This window comes from Cryptomeria japonica, unplaced genomic scaffold (assembly GCF_030272615.1).
Source record: "Cryptomeria japonica unplaced genomic scaffold, Sugi_1.0 HiC_scaffold_162, whole genome shotgun sequence".
Lineage (NCBI taxonomy): Eukaryota > Viridiplantae > Streptophyta > Pinopsida > Cupressales > Cupressaceae > Cryptomeria > Cryptomeria japonica.
In genome coordinates this window covers 92501-116500 of record NW_026728984.1, presented here as the reverse complement: position 1 = coordinate 116500, position 24000 = coordinate 92501, and the positions used below count along the sequence as shown (strand labels likewise).

General features: G+C 61.1%; 2 non-coding genes across 2 annotated transcripts; both read right to left on the bottom strand.

Annotated features, from left to right (window-relative positions):
• Window positions 1-4462: 4462 nt before the first annotated feature.
• LOC131867061 (5S ribosomal RNA) lies at window positions 4463-4581 on the bottom strand. The gene has a single exon (XR_009365656.1). It is a non-coding gene; the product is annotated as a 5S ribosomal RNA (ribosomal RNA).
• Window positions 4582-12398: 7817 nt separating this feature from the next.
• LOC131867034 (5S ribosomal RNA) lies at window positions 12399-12517 on the bottom strand. The gene has a single exon (XR_009365631.1). It is a non-coding gene; the product is annotated as a 5S ribosomal RNA (ribosomal RNA).
• Between the last annotated feature and the right edge of the window lie 11483 nt (window positions 12518-24000).

Genomic DNA, 24000 nt, shown 5'->3' with positions numbered 1-24000 from the left:
AGGTGCGGCGTGCACGAAGTCGGACCCCGGTTTGCCCCGGGTGCGCACCTCGCGTGCACCTTGGTGCGCACACCTTGGCTGGGTTGCGCGGCCTGGTGGGCACCATGGTGCGCACCAAGGAGCGCTCCGAAGTGTGCTCCAAGGTGCGGCGTGCACGAAGTCGGAGCCCGGTTTGCCCCGGGTGCGCACCTTCGCCGCGGTGGGCACCATGGCGTGCACGAAGTCGGAGCCCGGTTTGCCCCGGGTGCGCACCTCGCGTGCACCTTCGCCGGGGTGGGCACCTCGGCTGGGTTGCGCGCCCTGGTGCGCACCAAGGAGCGCTCTGAAGTGTGCTCCAAGGTGCGGCGTGCACGAAGTCGGAGCCCGGTTTGCCCCGGGTGTGCACCTCGCGTGCACCTTCGCTGCGGTGGGCACCTTGGCTGGGTTGCGCGCCTTGGTGGGCACCATGCAGTGCACGAAGTCGGAGCCCGGTTTGCCCCGGGCGCGCACCTCCGCCAGGGTGGGCACCTTGGTGCGCACAACTTGCCTGGGCTGCGCACCAGGAAGGGCTCAAGATGGCACCCGCGTTCCGTTTTTTTCACTATCTTTCAGAACGGAAATTTTAAAATATCGTTTTTTTTTGCCTTTTCTGGAAATTAGTGAAGGCAGCGCATCAAAGGTGCGCAACGCTGGTGCGAACCTGGGAGCGCTCCGATGTGTGCTCCAAGGTGCGGCGTGCACGAAGTCGGACCCCGGTTTGCCCCGGGTGCGCACCTCGCGTGCACCTTGGTGCGCACACCTTGGCTGGGTTGCGCGCCCTGGTGGGCACCATGGTGCGCACCAAGGAGCGCTCCGAAGTGTGCTCCAAGGTGCGGCGTGCACGAAGTCGGAGCCCGGTTTGCCCCGGGTGCGCACCTCGCGTGCACCTTCGCCGCGGTGGGCACCATGGCGTGCACGAAGTCGGAGCCCGGTTTGCCCCGGGTGCGCACCTCGCGTGCACCTTCGCCGGGGTGGGCACCTTAGTGTGCAGACCTTGGCTGGGTTGCGCGCCCTGGTGGGCACCATGGTGCGCACCAAGGAGCGCTCCGAAGTGTGCTCCAAGGTGCGGCCTGCACGAAGTCGGAGCCCGGTTTGCCCCGGGTGTGCACCTCGGGTGGGCACCTTGGTGCGCATGCCTTGCCTGGGCTGCGCACCAGGGCGGGCTCAAGATGGCACCCGCGTTCCTTTTTTTTCACTATCTTTCAAAACGGAAATTTTAAAATCTCATTTTTTTTTGCCTTTTTCTGGAAATTAGTGAAGGCAGCGCATCAAAGGTGCGCACCTCGCTGCCCACCACGGTGCGCAACGCCGGTGGGCACCCGGGAGTGCTTCGAAGTGTGCTCCAAGGTGCTGCGTGCACGTTGTCGGAGCCCGGTTTGCCCCGGGTGCGCACCTCGCGTGCACCTTCGTCGGGGTGGGCACCTTGGCTGGGTTTGCCCCGGCTGCGCTCCGAAGCGGGGTTATTGGAGCGCCGCCTCTTTTTTTGTCGGAGCGTTTGGTGGGGTTTCTCGCATTGGCTCTTCCGAGGCCCGGTTGCCACCCTGGCGCGCACGAAGTCGGAAGTAGGGTTAATTGCCCGGGTGCGCACCTTTGCCAGGGTGGGCACCTTACCTGGGCTGCGCACCAGGGCGGGCTCAAGATGGCACGCGCGTTCCGTTTTTTTCACTATCTTTCAAAACGGAAATTTTAAAATCTCCTTTTTTTTTTGCCTTTTCTGGAAATTAGTGAAGGCAGCGCATCAAAGGTGCGCACCTCGCTGCCCACCTTGGTGTGCTCTGAGGTGCGCACCCGGGAGCGCTACGAAGTGTGCTCCAAGGTGCGGCGTGCACGTTGTCGGAGCCCGGTTTGCCCCGGGTGCGCACCTCGCCTGCACCTTGGCCGGGGTGGGCACCTTGGCTGGGTTTGCCCAGGGTGCGCTCCGAAGCGGGGTTACTGGAGCGCCCCCTCTTTTTTTGTCAGAGCGTTTGGTGGGGTTTCTCGCATTGGCTCTTCCCAGGCCCGGTTGTTGGGTGCGCTCCCACCCTGGCGCGCGCGAAGTTGGAAGTTGGGTTAATTGCCCGGGCGCGCACCTTCGCCAGGGTGGGCACCTTGGTGCGCACACCTTGGCTGGGCTGCGCACCAGGGCGGGCTCAAGATGGCACCAGCATTCCCTTTTTCTCACTATCTTTCAAAACGGAAATTTTAAAATCTCGTTTTTTTTTTGCCTTTTATGGAAATTAGTGAAGGCATCGCATCAAAGGTGCGCACCTCGCTGCCCACCTTGGTGTGCTCCGAGGTGCCCACCACGGTGCGCAACGCCGGTGCGAACCCGGGAGCGCCCCGATGTGTGCTCCAAGGTGCGGCGTGCACGAAGTCGGACCCCGGTTTGCCCCGGGTGCGCACCTCGCGTGCACCTTGGTGCGCACACCTTGGCTGGGTTGCGCGGCCTGGTGGGCACCATGGTGCGCACCAAGGAGCGCTCCGAAGTGTGCTCCAAGGTGCGGCGTGCACGAAGTCGGAGCCCGGTTTGCCCCGGGTACGCACCTCGCGTGCACCTTCGCCGGGGTGGGCACCTCGGCTGGGTTGCGCGCCCTGGTGCGCACCAAGGAGCGCTCCGAAGTGTGCTCCAAGGTGCGGCGTGCACGAAGTCGGAGCCCGGTTTGCCCCGGGTGCGCACCTTCGCCGCGGTGCGCACCATGGCGTGCACGAAGTCGGAGCCCGGTTTGCCCCGGGTGCGCACCTCGCGTGCACCTTCGGCGGGGTTGCGCGCCCTGGTGGGCACCATGGTGCGCACCAAGGAGCGCTCCGAAGTGTGCTCCAAGGTGCGGCGTGCACGAAGTCGGAGCCCGGTTTGCCCCGGGTGCGCACCTCGCGTGCACCTTCGGCGGGGTTGCGCGCCCTGGTGGGCACCATGGTGCGCACCAAGGAGCGCTCCGAAGTGTGCTCCAAGGTGCGGCGTGCACGAAGTCGGAGCCCGGTTTGCCCCGGGTGCGCACCTCGCGTGCACCTTCGCCGCGGTGGGCACCATGGCGTGCACGAAGTCGGAGCCCGGTTTGCCCCGGGTGCGCACCTCGCGTGCACCTTCGCCGGGGTGGGCACCTCGGCTGGGTTGCGCGCCCTGGTGCGCACCAAGGAGCGCTCCGAAGTGTGCTCCAAGGTGCGGCGTGCACGAAGTCGGAGCCCGGTTTGCCCCGGGTGCGCACCTCGCGTGCACCTTCGCCAGGGTGGGCACCTCGGTGCGCACACCTTCTCAATGTTTTCTTGCCTTTTCTGGAAATTGGTGAAGGCAGCGCATCAAAGGTGCGCACCTCGGTGTGCTCCGAGGTGCGAACCCGAGAGCGCTCCGAGGTGCCCACGAAGTCGAAAGTCGGGTTAATTGCATTGTTTTCCCCGGGTGCGCTCCGAGGTGCGCAACATCGGCGCGCACCAAGGAGGGCTCCGAAGTGTGCTCCAAGGTGCGCACGATGGCGTGCACCTCTGGTGCGCACGATTCGGAGCTCGGTTTGACCGGGGTGCGCACACCTTGGCTGGGTTGCGCACCTTTTGTGCGCTCCAAGGTGCGCACGAAGTCGGAGCTCGGTTTGCCCCGGGTGCGCACCTTCGCCAGGGTGCGCACCTTGATGCGCACGCCTTGGCTGGGCTGCGCACCTTGGTGGGCGCCATGGTGCGCACCTTTCGTGCGCTCCAAGGTGCGCACGAAGTCGGAGCTCGGTTTGCCCCGGGTGCGCACCTTGGTGGGCGCCATGGTGCACTCCGAGGTGCCCAAGATTGGTGCGCACCAAGGAGCGCTCCGAAGTGCGCTCCAAGGTGCGCGCGAAGTCGAAAGTTGGGTTAATTGTCCGGTTTGCCTCGGGTGCGCACCTTGCGTGCACCTTCGCCAGGGTGGGCGCCTTGGTGCGCACACCTTGGCTGGGCTGCGCACACCTTGGCACCCGCGTTTCCTTCATTTTAAATTTTTTTTTTTTACAATCTCTCAAGTGGGAAATTCTATAATCTCAACTTTTTTTGCCTTTTCAGGAAACTTTTGAATGGAGCGCATCATTGGTGCGCTCCGAAGTGTGCTCCAAAGCTCTCTCCAGCTGCGTGCACCTGCCCCGGCCGCGCACCCGGCCCCGCCCAGCTTCGCTCACCTGTCCCGGGCGTCTGGTGCGGAACCTTAGAGTAAGAAACATCACCGTGCACCTTGGCCAACGTGCGCGACTCGACCGAGCGCGCACTGGCCGAGGTGCACACCGATTTCACCTGGGTGCGCGCGCAGCACCTCGGGCGCACCGGGGTGCGCGCACAACGCCCGGGTTGCACCGTGGCCTGTGTGCTCGGGGCGCCTCGGGTGCGCGCTCGGTGTCGCCCCCGCGCGCGCGGTAGTGCGGGCAGCGCACCCCGGCCCGGCCCGGCCCCGACGAGAACGCAAACGGGCAAAAGGTTTATTCAAATAGCATTGCGACGCCCGGCGAAAAACTAAAAAAGGGTGCAACACCGGGACTTCCCGGGAGGTCACCCATCCCAGTACTACTCCGGCCCAAGCGCGCTTAACTGCGGAGTTCTGATGGGATCCGGTGCACTAACGCTGGTATGATCGCACCCGTTATGAGCTTGTCGCAGTGTGTACTTAGCAAACCGCGACCCACGTGCGAATCCACCCCGGCCACCCACCCCCGTCGAGGTGCACACCCTCCCTCGCGAAGTGCGCCCCGTTCGCCAAGTGTGAGCCCTGCCCGGGTGCGCGCACCTTGCTAGGGCGTCGGGTGTGCACCCGGCCCGGCCTACGTGCGTGCACCTGGAGGGGGCGTCGTGTGCGTGCAGTGTCCCGTCTGCAACGCGGTGCCCACACACCACCTCGGGCGCAACGACCTGCGCTCACATGTGGGCCGAGTGCACCTTGGTGCATGTTCGGGGCGCCTCGGGTGCACGCTCGATCTTGCCCCGGTGCACCAAGGCGCTCGGTTTGCCCCGGGTGCGCACTTGGTGCAAGGTGGGCACCCAAAATAGGGATCAAGCACCAAAACACAAGTTTCGGGATGCAAAATGGGACCCAAGGACCACAAATGCGTTCCAAGACCCATGATGGGTCCACGAGAACAAAAATGTGTTCCGAGACTTAATAAACAAATATTGGGTTTTAGGAGAAGAAACATGCTCTGATGCCCAAAACGAGAATCGACCCCGAAAAGGCCACAGGCCAAAAGTGGGATGCGAGACAAAAAAAAATGGGACCCGAGGACCAAAATTGGGTTCCCAGGTCGAAGACAGGGCAACCGGACAAGAAACGACCTCTAAGGCTCGAAATGAGTCCCGACGACTAAAACTTGACAAGAAGCACCCATCAGGCACCCAACTCGACACCCATGGGATGCCGACCCACCCGGGCTTCCACCTAGCACACCTTGGCACCCACCCACCCTCGCACCCAACCTCGCACCCAACTTAGCACCTTTGAACCCACATTGGCACTCACCCTGACCCTGGCACCTTGGAACCCACATTGGCACTCACCTTGACCCTGGCACCCACCTTTGCACTCACCTTGGGACCCACCCTGGCTCCCACCTCGGCACCCACCCAGACACCCACCTTGGTTCCTTGGCACCCACCTTGGATCCTTGGCACCCACCCCGACACCCACCTTGGCACGCAACTTGGCTACTTGCCACCCACCTTGGCTCCTTGACGCCCACCCCGACAACCACCCCGTGACCTACCCTGGCTAGGGTTGGTGCACACCCACCCTGGTGCCCACCTTGGCACCCACCCTATGACCCACCTTGGCACGCACCTTAGTACCCACCCCGTTACCCACCCTAGGACCCACCCCGTGACCCACCTTGGCCAGGGTGGGTGCCTTGGTGCGCACAACTTGCCTGGGCTGCACACCAGGGCGGGCTCAAGATGGCACCCGCGTTCCGTTTTTTTCACTATCTTTCAAAACGGAAATTTTAAAATCTCATTTTTTTCTTTTTTTTGCCTTTTCTGGAAATTAGTGAAGGCAGCGCATCAAAGGTGCGCAATGCTGGTGCGAACCCGGGAGCGCTCCGATGTGTGCTCCAAGGTGCGGCGTGCACGAAGTCCGAGCCCGGTTTGCCCCGGGTGCGCACCTCGCGTGCACCTTCGCCGGGGTGAGCACCTTGGCTGGGTTGCGCGCCCTGGTGCGTACCAAGGAGCGCTCTGAAGTGTGCTCCAAGGTGCGGCGTGCACGAAGTCGGAGCCCGGTTTGCCCCGGGTGTGCACCTCGGGTGCGCACCTCGCGTGCACCTTCGCTGCGGTGGGCACCTTGGCTGGGTTGCGCGCCTTGGTGGGCACCATGCAGTGCACGAAGTCGGAGCCCGGTTTGCCCCGGGCGCGCACCTCCGCCAGGGTGGGCACCTTGGTGCGCACAACTTGCCTGGGCTGCGCATCAGGAAGGGCTCAAGATGGCACCCGCGTTCCGTTTTTTTCACTATCTTTCAGAACGGAAATTTTAAAATATCGTTTTTTTTTGCCTTTTCTGGAAATTAGTGAAGGCAGCGCATCAAAGGTGCGCAACGCTGGTGCGAACCTGGGAGCGCTCCGATGTGTGCTCCAAGGTGCGGCGTGCACGAAGTCGGAGCCCGGTTTGCCTCGGGTGCGCCCTGGTGGGCACCATGGTGCGCACCAAGGAGCGCTCCGAAGTGTGCTCCAAGGTGCGGCCTGCACGAAGTCGGAGCCCGGTTTGCCCCGGGTGTGCACCTCGGGTGGGCACCTTGGTGCGCATGCCTTGCCTGGGCTGCGCACCAGGGCGGGCTCAAGATGGCACCCGCGTTCCTTTTTTTTCACTATCTTTCAAAACGGAAATTTTAAAATCTCATTTTTTTTTGCCTTTTTCTGGAAATTAGTGAAGGCAGCGCATCAAAGGTGCGCACCTCGCTGCCCACCACGGTGCGCAACGCCGGTGGGCACCCGGGAGTGCTTCGAAGTGTGCTCCAAGGTGCTGCGTGCACGTTGTCGGAGCCCGGTTTGCCCCGGGTGCGCACCTCGCGTGCACCTTCGTCGGGGTGGGCACCTTGGCTTGGTTTGCCCCGGCTGCGCTCCGAAGCGGGGTTATTGGAGCGCCGCCTCTTTTTTTGTCGGAGCGTTTGGTGGGGTTTCTCGCATTGGCTCTTCCGAGGCCCGGTTGCCACCCTGGCGCGCACGAAGTCGGAAGTAGGGTTAATTGCCCGGGTGCGCACCTTTGCCAGGGTGGCACCTTACCTGGGCTGCGCACCAGGGCGGGCTCAAGATGGCACGCGCGTTCCGTTTTTTTCACTATCTTTCAAAACGGAAATTTTAAAATCTCCTTTTTTTTTTGCCTTTTCTGGAAATTAGTGAAGGCAGCGCATCAAAGGTGCGCACCTCGCTGCCCACCTTGGTGTGCTCTGAGGTGCGCACCCGGGAGCGCTACGAAGTGTGCTCCAAGGTGCGGCGTGCACGTTGTCGGAGCCCGGTTTGCCCCGGGTGCGCACCTCGCCTGCACCTTGGCCGGGGTGGGCACCTTGGCTGGGTTTGCCCAGGGTGCGCTCCGAAGCGGGGTTACTGGAGCGCCCCCTCTTTTTTTGTCAGAGAGTTTGGTGGGGTTTCTCGCATTGGCTCTTCCCAGGCCCGGTTGTTGGGTGCGCTCCCACCCTGGCGCGCGCGAAGTTGGAAGTTGGGTTAATTGCCCGGGCGCGCACCTTCGCCAGGGTGGGCACCTTGGTGCGCAAACCTTGGCTGGGCTGCGCACCAGGGCGGGCTCAAGATGGCACCAGCATTCCCTTTTTCTCACTATCTTTCAAAACGGAAATTTTAAAATCTCGTTTTTTTTTTGCCTTTTATGGAAATTAGTGAAGGCATCGCATCAAAGGTGCGCACCTCGCTGCCCACCTTGGTGTGCTCCGAGGTGCCCACCACGGTGCGCAACGCCGGTGCGAACCCGGGAGCGCCCCGATGTGTGCTCCAAGGTGCGGCGTGCACGAAGTCGGACCCCGGTTTGCCCCGGGTGCGCACCTCGCGTGCACCTTGGTGCGCACACCTTGGCTGGGTTGCGCGGCCTGGTGGGCACCATGGTGCGCACCAAGGAGCGCTCCGAAGTGTGCTCCAAGGTGCGGCGTGCACGAAGTCGGAGCCCGGTTTGCCCCGGGTGCGCACCTTCGCCGCGGTGGGCACCATGGCGTGCACGAAGTCGGAGCCCGGTTTGCCCCGGGTGCGCACCTCGCGTGCACCTTCGCCGGGGTGGGCACCTCGGCTGGGTTGCGCGCCCTGGTGCGCACCAAGGAGCGCTCTGAAGTGTGCTCCAAGGTGCGGCGTGCACGAAGTCGGAGCCCGGTTTGCCCCGGGTGTGCACCTCGCGTGCGCACCTCGCGTGCACCTTCGCTGCGGTGGGCACCTTGGCTGGGTTGCGCGCCTTGGTGGGCACCATGCAGTGCACGAAGTCGGAGCCCGGATTGCCCCGGGCGCGCACCTCCGCCAGGGTGGGCACCTTGGTGCGCACAACTTGCCTGGGGTGCGCACCAGGAAGGGCTCAAGATGGCACCCGCGTTCCGTTTTTTTCACTATCTTTCAGAACGGAAATTTTAAAATCTCGTTTTTTTTTGCCTTTTCTGGAAATTAGTGAAGGCAGCGCATCAAAGGTGCGCAACGCTGGTGCGAACCTGGGAGCGCTCCGATGTGTGCTCCAAGGTGCGGCGTGCACGAAGTCGGACCCCGGTTTGCCCCGGGTGCGCACCTCGCGTGCACCTTGGTGCGCACACCTTGGCTGGGTTGCGCGCCCTGGTGGGCACCATGGTGCGCACCAAGGAGCGCTCCGAAGTGTGCTCCAAGGTGCGGCGTGCACGAAGTCGGAGCCCGGTTTGCCCCGGGTGCGCACCTCGCGTGCACCTTCGCCGCGGTGGGCACCATGGCGTGCACGAAGTCGGAGCCCGGTTTGCCCCGGGTGCGCACCTCGCGTGCACCTTCGCCGGGGTGGGCACCTTGGTGTGCAGACCTTGGCTGGGTTGCGCGCCCTGGTGGGCACCATGGTGCGCACCAAGGAGCGCTCCGAAGTGTGCTCCAAGGTGCGGCCTGCACGAAGTCGGAGCCCGGTTTGCCCCGGGTGTGCACCTCGGGTGGGCACCTTGGTGCGCATGCCTTGCCTGGGCTGCGCACCAGGGCGGGCTCAAGATGGCACCCGCGTTCCTTTTTTTTCACTATCTTTCAAAATGGAAATTTTAAAATCTCATTTTTTTTTGCCTTTTTCTGGAAATTAGTGAAGGCAGCGCATCAAAGGTGCGCACCTCGCTGCCCCACCACGGTGCGCAACGCCGGTGGGCACCCGGGAGTGCTTCGAAGTTGCTCCAAGGTGCTGCGTGCACGTTGTCGGAGCCCGGTTTGCCCCGGGTGCGCACCTCGCGTGCACCTTCGTCGGGGTGGGCACCTTGGCTGGGTTTGCCCCGGCTGCGCTCCGAAGCGGGGTTATTGGAGCGCCGCCTCTTTTTTTGTCGGAGCGTTTGGTGGGGTTTCTCGCATTGGCTCTTCCGAGGCCCGGTTGCCACCCTGGCGCGCACGAAGTCGGAAGTAGGGTTAATTGCCCGGGTGCGCACCTTTGCCAGGGTGGGCACCTTACCTGGGCTGCGCACCAGGGCGGGCTCAAGATGGCACGCGCGTTCCGTTTTTTTCACTATCTTTCAAAACGGAAATTTTAAAATCTCCTTTTTTTTTTGCCTTTTCTGGAAATTAGTGAAGGCAGCGCATCAAAGGTGCGCACCTCGCTGCCCACCTTGGTGTGCTCTGAGGTGCGCACCCGGGAGCGCTACGAAGTGTGCTCCAAGGTGCGGCGTGCACGTTGTCGGAGCCCGGTTTGCCCCGGGTGCGCACCTCGCCTGCACCTTGGCCGGGGTGGGCACCTTGGCTGGGTTTGCCCAGGGTGCGCTCCGAAGCGGGGTTACTGGAGCGCCCCCTCTTTTTTTGTCAGAGCGTTTGGTGGGGTTTCTCGCATTGGCTCTTCCCAGGCCCGGTTGTTGGGTGCGCTCCCACCCTGGCGCGCGCGAAGTTGGAAGTTGGGTTAATTGCCCGGGCGCGCACCTTCGCCAGGGTGGGCACCTTGGTGCGCACACCTTGGCTGGGCTGCGCACCAGGGCGGGCTCAAGATGGCACCAGCATTCCCTTTTTCTCACTATCTTTCAAAACGGAAATTTTAAAATCTCGTTTTTTTTTTGCCTTTTATGGAAATTAGTGAAGGCATCGCATCAAAGGTGCGCACCTCGCTGCCCACCTTGGTGTGCTCCGAGGTGCCCACCACGGTGCGCAACGCCGGTGCGAACCCGGGAGCGCCCCGATGTGTGCTCCAAGGTGCGGCGTGCACGAAGTCGGACCCCGGTTTGCCCCGGGTGCGCACCTCGCGTGCACCTTGGTGCGCACACCTTGGCTGGGTTGCGCGGCCTGGTGGGCACCATGGTGCGCACCAAGGAGCGCTCCGAAGTGTGCTCCAAGGTGCGGCGTGCACGAAGTCGGAGCCCGGTTTGCCCCGGGTACGCACCTCGCGTGCACCTTCGCCGGGGTGGGCACCTCGGCTGGGTTGCGCGCCCTGGTGCGCACCAAGGAGCGCTCCGAAGTGTGCTCCAAGGTGCGGCGTGCACGAAGTCGGAGCCCGGTTTGCCCCGGGTGCGCACCTTCGCCGCGGTGCGCACCATGGCGTGCACGAAGTCGGAGCCCGGTTTGCCCCGGGTGCGCACCTCGCGTGCACCTTCGGCGGGGTTGCGCGCCCTGGTGGGCACCATGGTGCGCACCAAGGAGCGCTCTGAAGTGTGCTCCAAGGTGCGGCGTGCACGAAGTCGGAGCCCGGTTTGCCCCGGGTGCGCACCTCGCGTGCACCTTCGGCGGGGTTGCGCGCCCTGGTGGGCACCATGGTGCGCACCAAGGAGCGCTCCGAAGTGTGCTCCAAGGTGCGGCGTGCACGAAGTCGGAGCCCGGTTTGCCCCGGGTGCGCACCTCGCGTGCACCTTCGCCGCGGTGGGCACCATGGCGTGCACGAAGTCGGAGCCCGGTTTGCCCCGGGTGCGCACCTCGCGTGCACCTTCGCCGGGGTGGGCACCTCGGCTGGGTTGCGCGCCCTGGTGCGCACCAAGGAGCGCTCCGAAGTGTGCTCCAAGGTGCGGCGTGCACGAAGTCGGAGCCCGGTTTGCCCCGGGTGCGCACCTCGCGTGCACCTTCGCCAGGGTGGGCACCTCGGTGCGCACACCTTCTCAATGTTTTCTTGCCTTTTCTGGAAATTGGTGAAGGCAGCGCATCAAAGGTGCGCACCTCGGTGTGCTCCGAGGTGCGAACCCGAGAGCGCTCCGAGGTGCCCACGAAGTCGAAAGTCGGGTTAATTGCATTGTTTTCCCCGGGTGCGCTCCGAGGTGCGCAACATCGGCGCGCACCAAGGAGGGCTCCGAAGTGTGCTCCAAGGTGCGCACGATGGCGTGCACCTCTGGTGCGCACGATTCGGAGCTCGGTTTGACCGGGGTGCGCACACCTTGGCTGGGTTGCGCACCTTTTGTGCGCTCCAAGGTGCGCACGAAGTCGGAGCTCGGTTTGCCCCGGGTGCGCACCTTCGCCAGGGTGCGCACCTTGATGCGCACGCCTTGGCTGGGCTGCGCACCTTGGTGGGCGCCATGGTGCGCACCTTTCGTGCGCTCCAAGGTGCGCACGAAGTCGGAGCTCGGTTTGCCCCGGGTGCGCACCTTGGTGGGCGCCATGGTGCACTCCGAGGTGCCCAAGATTGGTGCGCACCAAGGAGCGCTCCGAAGTGCGCTCCAAGGTGCGCGCGAAGTCGAAAGTTGGGTTAATTGTCCGGTTTGCCTCGGGTGCGCACCTTGCGTGCACCTTCGCCAGGGTGGGCGCCTTGGTGCGCACACCTTGGCTGGGCTGCGCACACCTTGGCACCCGCGTTTCCTTCATTTTAAATTTTTTTTTTTTACAATCTCTCAAGTGGGAAATTCTATAATCTCAACTTTTTTTGCCTTTTCAGGAAACTTTTGAATGGAGCGCATCATTGGTGCGCTCCGAAGTGTGCTCCAAAGCTCTCTCCAGCTGCGTGCACCTGCCCCGGCCGCGCACCCGGCCCCGCCCAGCTTCGCTCACCTGTCCCGGGCGTCTGGTGCGGAACCTTAGAGTAAGAAACATCACCGTGCACCTTGGCCAACGTGCGCGACTCGACCGAGCGCGCACTGGCCGAGGTGCACACCGATTTCACCTGGGTGCGCGCGCAGCACCTCGGGCGCACCGGGGTGCGCGCACAACGCCCGGGTTGCACCGTGGCCTGTGTGCTCGGGGTGCCTCGGGTGCGCGCTCGGTGTCGCCCCCGCGCGCGCGGTAGTGCGGGCAGCGCACCCCGGCCCGGCCCGGCCCCGACGAGAACGCAAACGGGCAAAAGGTTTATTCAAATAGCATTGCGACGCCCGGCGAAAAACTAAAAAAGGGTGCAACACCGGGACTTCCCGGGAGGTCACCCATCCCAGTACTACTCCGGCCCAAGCGCGCTTAACTGCGGAGTTCTGATGGGATCCGGTGCACTAATGCTGGTATGATCGCACCCGTTATGAGCTTGTCGCAGTGTGTACTTAGCAAACCGCGACCCACGTGCGAATCCACCCCGGCCACCCACCCCCGTCGAGGTGCACACCCTCCCTCGCGAAGTGCGCCCCGTTCGCCAAGTGTGAGCCCTGCCCGGGTGCGCGCACCTTGCTAGGGCGTCGGGTGTGCACCCGGCCCGGCCTACGTGCGTGCACCTGGAGGGGGCGTCGTGTGCGTGCAGTGTCCCGTCTGCAACGCGGTGCCCACACACCACCTCGGGCGCAACGACCTGCGCTCACATGTGGGCCGAGTGCACCTTGGTGCATGTTCGGGGCGCCTCGGGTGCACGCTCGATCTTGCCCCGGTGCACCAAGGCGCTCGGTTTGCCCCGGGTGCGCACTTGGTGCAAGGTGGGCACCCAAAATAGGGATCAAGCACCAAAACACAAGTTTCGGGATGCAAAATGGGACCCAAGGACCACAAATGCGTTCCAAGACCCATGATGGGTCCACGAGAACAAAAATGTGTTCCGAGACTTAATAAACAAATATTGGGTTTTAGGAGAAGAAACATGCTCTGATGCCCAAAACGAGAATCGACCCCGAAAAGGCCACAGGCCAAAAGTGGGATGCGAGACAAAAAAAAATGGGACCCGAGGACCAAAATTGGGTTCCCAGGTCGAAGACAGGGCAACCGGACAAGAAACGACCTCTAAGGCTCGAAATGAGTCCCGACGACTAAAACTTGACAAGAAGCACCCATCAGGCACCCAACTCGACACCCATGGGATGCCGACCCACCCGGGCTTCCACCTAGCACACCTTGGCACCCACCCACCCTCGCACCCAACCTCGCACCCAACTTAGCACCTTTGAACCCACATTGGCACTCACCCTGACCCTGGCACCTTGGAACCCACATTGGCACTCACCTTGACCCTGGCACCCACCTTTGCACTCACCTTGGGACCCACCCTGGCTCCCACCTCGGCACCCACCCAGACACCCACCTTGGTTCCTTGGCACCCACCTTGGATCCTTGGCACCCACCCCGACACCCACCTTGGCACGCAACTTGGCTACTTGCCACCCACCTTGGCTCCTTGACGCCCACCCCGACAACCACCCCGTGACCTACCCTGGCTAGGGTTGGTGCACACCCACCCTGGTGCCCACCTTGGCACCCACCCTATGACCCACCTTGGCACGCACCTTAGTACCCACCCCGTTACCCACCCTAGGACCCACCCCGTGACCCACCTTGGCCAGGGTGGGTGCACCCACCCTGGTGCCCACCTTGGCACCCACCCATCCTAGCACCCAGCCTGTGACCGGGCTTGGAACCCAACCTTGCACCCGCACCCGTCTTGGCCAGTGTGGGTGCGCACCCATCCTGGCACCCACGTTGTGAGACACCCTTTAACCCACGCACCCTAGCACCCACGTTGGCACCCACCTTGGAACCCAACCTAGCAACTTGGCACCCACCCCGTGACCCACCTTGGCATCCACCATAGCAGTCGCCGACTTGGCACCCACCTCGGCACCCACCTTGACACTTGTGGACCCACCTTGCCACTCACCCTAGCATCGACCCATCCTAGCACCCACCCTGGCACCTTTGCACCCTAGCACTCACCCATCCTAGCACCTAACCTGTGACCCACCTTGACACTCACCCTCGCACCCACCTTGGAACCCAACCTAGCACCCACCCACCCTGACACCAACCCTAGCACCTACCCACCCTTGCACCCACCCTGTGACCCATCTTGGCACCCACCCATCCTACCACTCAACCTATCACCCACCTTCTCACCCACCTTGGCATCCACCTTAGCACCCACCCACACTGGCACCTTGGCACCCACCTCGGGCAAGGTGGGTGCACACCCACCCTGGCACCCAATTTAGAACCCACCGAGCATGTTACCCACCTTGGCACCCACATTGCAGCCCACCCTAGTACCCACCCTATGACCCACATTGGCATCCACACCCTAGCACCCAGGCACCTCGACACCCGCCTTGACACCCACCCTAGCACTGAACCTGTGACCCACCTTGGAACTCACCCTAGAACCCACCCACCCTGTGAACCACCTTGGCATCCACCTTAGCACCCACCCACCTTGGCACCCACTCTAGCACTCACCCATCCTAACACCCAACTTGTTACCCACCTTGGCACCCGCCCTCGCGTCCACCTTGAAACCCACCCTAGCACCCACCCACGCAGGAGCCCACCTTGGCACCCAACCTAACACCCACGCATCCTGGCACCCAACTTGTGACCCACCTTGGAACCCACCCTAGTACCCACCTTTGAACCCACTATATCACCAACCCACCTTGGCACCCACCCTATGACCCTCTTTGGAATCCACCCTAGCACGCACCCACCCTGGCACCCACCATGGAGCGCACCCTAGCACCCACCCACCTCGGCACGCACCTCAACACCCACCTTGGTGTGCGCACTGCGCCAACCTCTCAAAGACCCTATGTGGTGCGCTCCAAAGTGTACACCTTTGGTGCGCTCCAAGGTGCGCACCTTTGGTGCACACCGAGGTGCACACCAAAGTGTGCACCGAGGTGAGCACCAAAGTGCACTCCAGGGTGCACACCAAGGCGTGCACCTTTGGTGCGGTCAATGCAAACGAATTCGGAAGTTGGGGTCGATGTCCTAATCGCTGCTGCAGACTACACGTATGAGAATCGGACAAATAGCTTTATATAGGGGAGGTGTTGCGTTTGATGGGTCGACTCCCCTGGTTGTGTGCACTGCACCAACTTCAAAGACCCTGTCTTGTTTAAGAAGTCAAAAGTTGGGGTGGATGTCCTAATCATTGCTGCAGTCTACGCATGTATGAGAATCAGACAAATAGCTTATATAGGGGAGGTGTTGCATTCGGTGGGTTGACTCCCCTGGTTGTGCGCACTGCGCCAACCTCAAAGACCCCGCATAGCAGAAGAAGTCGGAAGTCGGATTTTGGTGAGCACCAAGGCGTGCACCTTTGGTGCGGTCAACGCAGACGAATTCAGAAGTTGGGGTGGATGTCCTAATCGTTGTTGCAGGCTACACATGTATGAGAATCAGACAAATAGCTTATATAGGGGAGGTGTTGGGTTTGATGGGTCAACTCCCTTGGTTGTGCGCATTACGCCAACCTCAAAGACCTTGTTTTCGTTAAGAAGTCAAAAGTTGGGGTCAATGTCCTAATGGCTCCTGCAGGCTACACATGTATGAGAATCGGACAAATAGCTTATATAGGGGAGGTGTTGGGTTTGATGGGTCGACTCCCCTGGTTGTGCGCATTACGTCAACCTCAAAGACCTTGTTTTCGTTAAGAAGTCAAAAGTTGGGGTCGATGTCCTAATTGCTCCTGTAGACTACACATGTATGAGAATCAGACAAATAGCTTATATAGGGGAGGTGTTGGGTTTGATGGGTTGACTCCCCTAGTTGTTCGCATTACACCAACCTCAAAGACCTTGTTTTCGTTTAGAAGCCGAAAGTTGGGGTCGATGTCCTAATTGCTCCTGCAGGCTACGCATGTATGAGAATCAGACAAATAGCTTATATAGGGGAGGTGTTGGGTTTGATGGGTCGACTCCCCTGGTTGTGCGCATTGCGCCAACCTCAAAGACCCTGCATTGCGGATGAAGTCGAAAGTCAGAGTTTGGTGTGCTACAAGGTGTGGTCGAAGGTGCTCACCTAGGTGTGCACCTTTGGAGCACAGGAAAAGTGCCCTCCAAAAGTGCGCACCTTTGGAGTGCACAAAAGTGCCCTCCAAAAGTGCGCACCTTTGGAGCGCAGAAAAGTGCCCTCCAAAAAGTGCCCTCCAAAAGTGCGCACCTTTGGAGCGCAGAAAAGTGCCCTCCAAAAAGTGCCCTCCAAAAGTGCGCACCTTTGGAGCGCAGAAAAGTGCCCTCCAAAAAGTGCCCTCCAAAAGTGCGCACCTTTGGAGCGCAGAAAAGTGCCCTCCAAAAGTGCGCACCTTTGGAGCGCAGAAAAGTGCCCTCCAAAAAGTGCCCTCCAAAAGTGCGCACCTTTGGAGCGCAGAAAAGTGCCCTCCAAAAAGTGCCCTCCAAAAGTGCGCACCTTTGGAGCGCAGAAAAGTGCCCTCCAAAAAGTGCCCTCCAAAAGTGCGCACCTTTGGAGCGCAGAAAAGTGCCCTCCAAAAAGTGCCCTCCAAAAGTGCGCACCTTTGGAGCGCAGAAAAGTGCCCTCCAAAAAGTGCCCTCCAAAAGTGCGCACCTTTGGAGCGCAGAAAAGTGCCCTCCAAAAGTGCGCACCTTTGGAGCGCACAAAAGTGCCCTCCAAAAGTGCGCACTTTTGGTGCGCACCAAGGCGCTGGTTCGGTCGTTGCAGGCGAGTTCGGAAGTTGGGGTCGATGTCCTGAGCGGAGGTGCAAACTACACAGGTGTCGGAATCGGACAAATAGCTTATATAGGGGAGGTGTATGCTTCGATGGGTCGACTCCCCAGGTTGAGCGCACCGCGCCAACCTCAAAGACCCTACGGTATGGATGAAGTCGGAAGTTGGGTCCGATGACCAATTCGATTAGTAGGTATGCTCATGAGGTCGGAATTTGGGTCCGATGACCTGCCATGTGCAGGAAGGCGAATGTTGACACTGTGCGTTGCAAGGTGCACACCAAGGCGCTGGTGCGGTCTTTTTAGTCGAGTTCGGAAGTTGGGGTCGATGTCCTGATCGGAGGTGCAAGCTACACAGGTGTGGGAATCGGACAAATAGCTTATATAGGGGAGGTGTATGCTTCGTTGGGTCGACTCCCCGGGTTGAGCGCACCGCGCCAACCTCAAAGACCCTACGGTATGGATGAAGTCGGAAGTTGGGTCCGATGACCGATTCGATATGTAGGCATACTCGCGAGGTCGGAATTTGGGTCCGATGACCTGCCACGTGCAGGAAGGCGAATGTTGGCACTGTGCGTTGCAAGGTGCGCACCAAGGCGCTGGTTCGGTCGTTGGAGGCGAGTTCGGAAGTTGGGGTCGATGTCTTGATCGGAGGTGCAAACTACACAGGTGTGGGAATCGGACAAATAGCTTATATAGGGGAGGTGTATGCTTCGTTGGGTCGACTCCCCGGGTTGAGCGCACCGCGCCAACCTCAAAGACCCTACGGTATGGATGAAGTCGGAAGTTGGGTCCGATGACCGATTCGATATGTAGGCATACTCGCGAGGTCGGAATTTGGGTCCGATGACCTGCCATGTGCAGGAAGGCGAATGTTGGGACTGTGCGTCGCAAGGTGCGCACCAAGGCGCTGGTGCCGTCGTTGCAGTCGAGTTCGGAAGTTGGGGTCGATGTCCTGGTCAGAGGTGCAAACTACACAGGTGTGGGAATCGGACAAATAGCTTATATAGGGGAGGTGTATGCTTCGATGGGTCGACTCCCTGGGTTGAGCGCACCGCGCCAACCTCAAAGACCCTACAGTATGGATGAAGTCGGAAGTTGGGTCCGATGACCGATTCGATACGTAGGCATATTGGCGAGGTCTGAATTTGTGTCCGATGACCTGCCATGCGCAGGAAGGCGGAATTTGGGTCCGATGACCGAGTTGATGGCGTGCCATGCGCAGAAAGGCGGAATTTGGGTCCGATGACCGAGTTGATGTTGATGGCCCGCCATGCACAGGAAGGCGGAATTTGGGTCCGATGACCGATTTGAAGGCGTGCCATACGCAAAAAGGCGGAGTTTGGGTCCGATGACCGAGTTGATATTGATGGCCCGCCATGCGCAGGAAGGCGGAATTTGGGTCCGATGACCTGACATACGCATGGAGTCCGACTCGGGGGCCGATGTTCGATTCGATGACTTGCATTGTGGGTAAAGTCGGAAGTTGTGGTCTTTGACCCGATTCGATGACCAGACTTCGGCTGCTTGAGAATCGGACAAATAACTTATATAGGGGAGGTAGTGTTCTCGAGCATCCTCCCCCCGTGCCCGTTTATGTCGATTGATGCTGGTGCTCGACTGGTTGGAGCGCTCGGATGCAAAAATCTTGCACCAGGATTTATCGATTGTGATGGACACGGCAAGTCTCCTGATTGCTATGCAGGAGCTCATCGTGAATCTCTATGCGGCCTTGGTATGGACTCGACCTGCGGAATGGTTCGGCAATGGTAGTCGCTCCAACACGTCCTTGCAATGGCCACAGAGGTGATTCGACTAGAGCTCCAGTCTAGCTTTTGGGTTGCTTGGCGGACTGGTATAGCCGCGATCGAGTTCCGGCCATGAACGTTTTAGATAGCTCTTGGGCTTTCTGGGACGGAAGTCGGAAGTTTGGGCTGTTGTCCGATTTGATGACCATTCTTCGGATGTGTGAGAATCGGACAAATAACTTATATAGGGGACTGTGTTGTCTCACGCAGCCCCCTCCGTGCCCCTCTATCTCGACCGATGTTGGTGCTTGAAAGGGTTGGGATCGCTCGGATTTATAAACGTGCACCACCATTTGTCGAGTGTGAGGGACGCGGCAGGTCTCCTAAATGCTATGCGGGCGCTCTCTGAGAATCTCTATCCGGCCTCGACACAGACTAGTCTTGCTGAATGGTTTGGCACTGGTAGTCGATCCAACACGTCGTTGTTGTGGCCGCCTAGGCGATTCGATTCGAGCCCCCGTCTAGCTTTTGGGTTGCTTGGCGGATTTTGCCCTATCCGCAAGTGAGCTCGGTCCCTAAACGTTCGAGAAACCCGATTGCTATGCGCCGACTCTCTTTCTTGCGAGCCTCCATCTAGCTTTTGGGTCTCTACGGAACGGAAGTCGGAATCTGGGACCGTTGTTTGATTCGACGAGGCAGACTACGGTTGTGCGAGAATCGGACAAATAACTTATATAGGGGAGGTGTTGACTGGAGCATTCTCCCCCGTGCCCCTCTAACTCGACCAATGCTGGCGCTCGAACGGTGGTAGCGCTCGGATTTTCATTGAGCGCCAGCATTGGTCGATTTAGAGGGGCATGCGAGATTCCCGAATGCTATGCGAGGGCTCTAACGGAAATGTCTATTGGTTTCGGTATGGATGCAATTGCGAGTGGTTCGGCAAAGGTAGTCGTTCCGATGCGTCCATGTCGTGGCCAAATCGATAATTCGATTTGAGCCCTCGTATAGCATTTGGGTCTCTCGATGTGATTCCGCATTCCAGTCCCTTTGGGCACTGCTTGAGCCGCATCCCAGGGGGTTCCCTTCCCAATAATCTGCCTCGCAACCCGATTGCTATGCGGTGAGGCTCCTCGGCCGCCTCGGAACTATCTGTGTATCAGACGCATCGCGGGATAAGGGGTTGGCAACGGTAGTCGCCCCAAGCGCGTCCGATGCTTGGACCATTCCGAGGCGGCCCTGAAGCCTCTTCCGTCTAGCCGTTGGGTCCTTCTCGCCGCATCCCTCGCCTCGCACCCCGATTGCTATGCGGTGAGGCTCCTCGGCCGCCTCGGAACTATCTGTGTATCGGACGCGTCGCGGGATAAGGGGTTGTCACTGGTAGTCGCCCCAAGCGCGTCCGATGCTTGGACCATTCCGAGGCGGCCCTGAAGCCTCTTCCGTCTAGCCGTTGGGTCCTTCTCGCCGCATCCCTCGCCTCGCACCCCGATTGCTATGCGGTGAGGCTCCTCGGCCGCCTCGGAACTATCTGTGTATCGGACGCGTCGCGGGATAAGGGGTTGTCATTGGTAGTCGCCCCAAGCGCGTCCGATGCTTGGACCATTCCGAGGCGGCCCTGAAGCCTCTTCCGTCTAGCCGTTGGGTCCTTCTCGCCGCATCCCTCGCCTCGCACCCCGATTGCTATGCGGTGAGGCTCCTCGGCCGCCTCGGAACTATCTGTGTATCGGACGCGTCGCGGGATAAGGGGTTGTCACTGGTAGTCGCCCCAAGCGCGTCCGATGCTTGGACCATTCCGAGGCGGCCCTGAAGCCTCTTCCGTCTAGCCGTTGGGTCCTTCTCGCCGCATCCCTCGCCTCGCACCCCGATTGCTATGCGGTGAGGCTCCTCGGCCGCCTCGGAACTATCTGTGTATCGGACGCGTCGCGGGATAAGGGGTTGTCACTGGTAGTCGCCCCAAGCGCGTTCGATGCTTGGACCATTCCGAGGCGGCCCTGAAGCCTCTTCCGTCTAGCCGTTGGGTCCTTCTCGCCGCATCCCTCGCCTCGCACCCCGATTGCTATGCGGTGAGGCTCCTCGGCCGCCTTGGAACTATCTGTGTATCGGACGCGTCGCGGGATAAGGGGTTGTCACTGGTAGTCGCCCCAAGCGCGTCCGATGCTTAGACCATTCCGAGGCGGACCCGAAGCCTCTTCCGTCTAGCCGTTGGGTCCTTCTCGCCGCATCCTTCGCCTCGCACCCCGATTGCTATGCGGTGAGGCTCCTCGGCCGCCTCGGAACTATCTGTGTATCGGACGCGTCGCGGGATAAGGGGTTGTCACTGGTAGTCGCCCCAAGCGCGTCCGATGCTTGGACCATTCCGAGGCGGACCCGAAGCCTCTTCCGTCTAGCCGTTGGGTCCTTCTCGCCGCATCCCTCGCCTCGCACCCCGATTGCTATGCGGTGAGGCTCCTCGGCCGCCTTGGAACTATCTGTGTATCGGACGCGTCGCGGGATAAGGGGTTGTCACTGGTAGTCGCCCCAAGCGCGTCCGATGCTTGGACCATTCCGAGGCGGACCCGAAGCCTCTTCCGTCTAGCCGTTGGGTCCTTCTCGCCGCATCCCTCGCCTCGCACCCCGATTGCTATGCGGTGAGGCTCCTCGGCCGCCTTGGAACTATCTGTGTATCGGACGCGTCGCGGGATAAGGGGTTGTCACTGGTAGTCGCCCCAAGCGCGTCCGATGCTTGGACCATTCCGAGGCGGACCCGAAGCCTCTTCCGTCTAGCCGTTGGGTCCTTCTCGCCGCATCCCTCGCCTCGCACCCCGATTGCTATGCGGTGAGGCTCCTCGGCCGCCTTGGAACTATCTGTGTATCGGACGCGTCGCGGGATAAGGGGTTGTCACTGGTAGTCGCCCCAAGCGCGTCCGATGCTTGGACCATTCCGAGGCGGCCCCGAAGCCTCTTCCGTGTAGCCGTTGGGTCCTTCTCGCCGCATCCCTCGCCTCGCACCCCGATTGCTATGCGGTGAGGCTCCTCGGCCGCCTTGGAACTATCTGTGTATCGGACGCGTCGCGGGATAAGGGGTTGTCACTGGTAGTCGCCCCAAGCGCGTCCGATGCTTGGACCATTCCGAGGCGGCCCCGAAGCCTCTTCCGTGTAGCCGTTGGGTCCTTCTCGCCGCATCCCTCGCCTCGCACCCCGATTGCTATGCGGTGAGGCTCCTCGGCCGCCTTGGAACTATCTGTGTATCGGACGCGTCGCGGGATAAGGGGTTGTCACTGGTAGTCGCCCCAAGCGCGTCCGATGCTTGGACCATTCCGAGGCGGACCTGAAGCCTCTTCCCTCTAGCCGTTGGGGCTTTCTCGCCGCATCCCTCGCCTCGCACCCTGATTGCTATGCTGTGAGGCTCCTCGGCCGCCTTGGAACTATCTGTGTATCGGACGCATCGCGGGATAAGGGGTTGGCAGTGGTAGTCGCCCCAAGCGCATCCGATGCTTGGACCATTCCGAGGCGGCCCTGCAGCCTCTTCCGTCTAGCCGTTGGGGCCATCTCGCCGCATCCCCCACCTCGCACCACGATTGCTATGCGGTGAGGCTCCTTGGCCGCCTCGGAACTATCTGTGTATCGGACGCATCGCGGGATAAGGGGTTGTCACTGGTAGTCGCCCCAAGCGCGTCCGATGCTTGGACTATTCCGAGGCGGCCCTGCAGCCTCTTCCGTCTAGCCGTTGGGGCCATCTCGCTGCATCCCCCACCTCCTCGGCCGCCTCGGAACTATCTGTGTATCGGACGCATCGCGGGATAAGGGGTTGGCAGTGGTAGTCGCCCCAAGCGCGTCCGATGCTTGGACTATTCCGAGGCAGCCCTGCAGCCTCTTCCGTCTAGCCTTTGGGGCCATCTCGCCGCATCCCTCGCCTCGCACCCCGATTGCTATGCGGTGAGGCTCCTCGGCCGCCTGGGAACTATCTTCGTATCGGACGCATCGCGGGATAAGGGGTTGTCACTGGTAGTCGCCCCAAGCGCGTCCGATGCTTGGACTATTCCGAGGCGGCCCTGTGGCCTCTTCCGTCTAGCCGTTGGGGCCATCTCGCCGCATCCCCCACCTCGCACCCCGATTGCTATGCGGTGAGGCTCTTCGGCCGCCTTGGAACTATCTTCGTATCGGACGCATTGCGGGATAAGGGGTTGTCACTGGTAGTGGCCCCAAGCGCGTCCGATGCTTGGACTATTCCGAGGCGGCCCTGCAGCCTCTTCCGTCTAGCCGTTGGGGCCATCTCGCCGCATCCCCCACCTCGCACCCCGATTGCTATGCGGTGAGGCTCCTCGGCCGCCTTGGAACTATCTTCGTATCGGACGCATCGCGGGATAAGGGGTTGTCACTGGTAGTCGCCCCAAGCGCGTCCGATGCTTGGACTATTCCGACGCGGCCCTGTGGCCTCTTCCGTCTAGCCGTTGGGGCCATCTCGCCGCATCCCCCACCTCGCACCCCGATTGCTATGCGGTGAGGCTCCTCGGCCGCCTTGGAACCATCTTCGTATCGGACGCATCGCGGGATAGGGGGCTGTCACTGGTAGTCGCCCCAAGCGTGTCCGATGCTTGGACCATTCCTAGGCGGCCCTGAAGCCTCTTCCGTCTAGCCGTTGGGGCCTTCCCGCCCCATCCCTCGCCTCGCACCCCCGATTGCTATGCGGTGAGGCTCCTCGGCCGCCTTGGAACCATCTGTGTATCGGACGCATCGCGGGATAAGGGGTTGGCACTGGCAGTCGCCCCAAGCGCGTCCGATGCTTGGACCATTCCGAGGTGGCCCTGAAGCCTCTTCCGTCTAGCCGTTGGGGCCTTCCCGCCCCATCCCTCGCCTCGCACCCCGATTGATATGCGGTGAGGCTCCTCGGCCGCCTTGGAACTATCTGTGTATCGGACGCATCGCGGGATAAGGGGTTGGCACTGGTAGTCGTCCCAATCGCATCCGATGCTTGGACCATTCCGAGGCGGCCCTGCAGCCTCTTCCGTTTAGCCGTCGGGGCCTTCCCGCCGCATCCCTCGCCTCGCATCCCGATTCCTATGCGGTGAGTCTTCTCGGCCGCCGCGGAACTATACCTGTTATTGCTACTGCATCCTTCGGCTGGTAACCTCCTCTGCCGCCTTGGAACGTTCTCTTTGTCGGACGCGTCGCGGGATAAGGGGTTGGCACTGGTAGTCGCCCCAAGCGCGCCCGATGCATAGACCGCTCCGAGTCGACCTTGCTTTCAGCCTCTCACATGCATAGACCTCTCTGAGTCGACCCTGCAGCCTCTCACGTTTAGCCTTTGGAATCTCGCCTCACAACATGATTGCTATCCTTGATGCATCCCTTGCCTCGAGCCCTGATTGCTTTCTTGGCTGCATCCCTCCTCTCCTCACAGC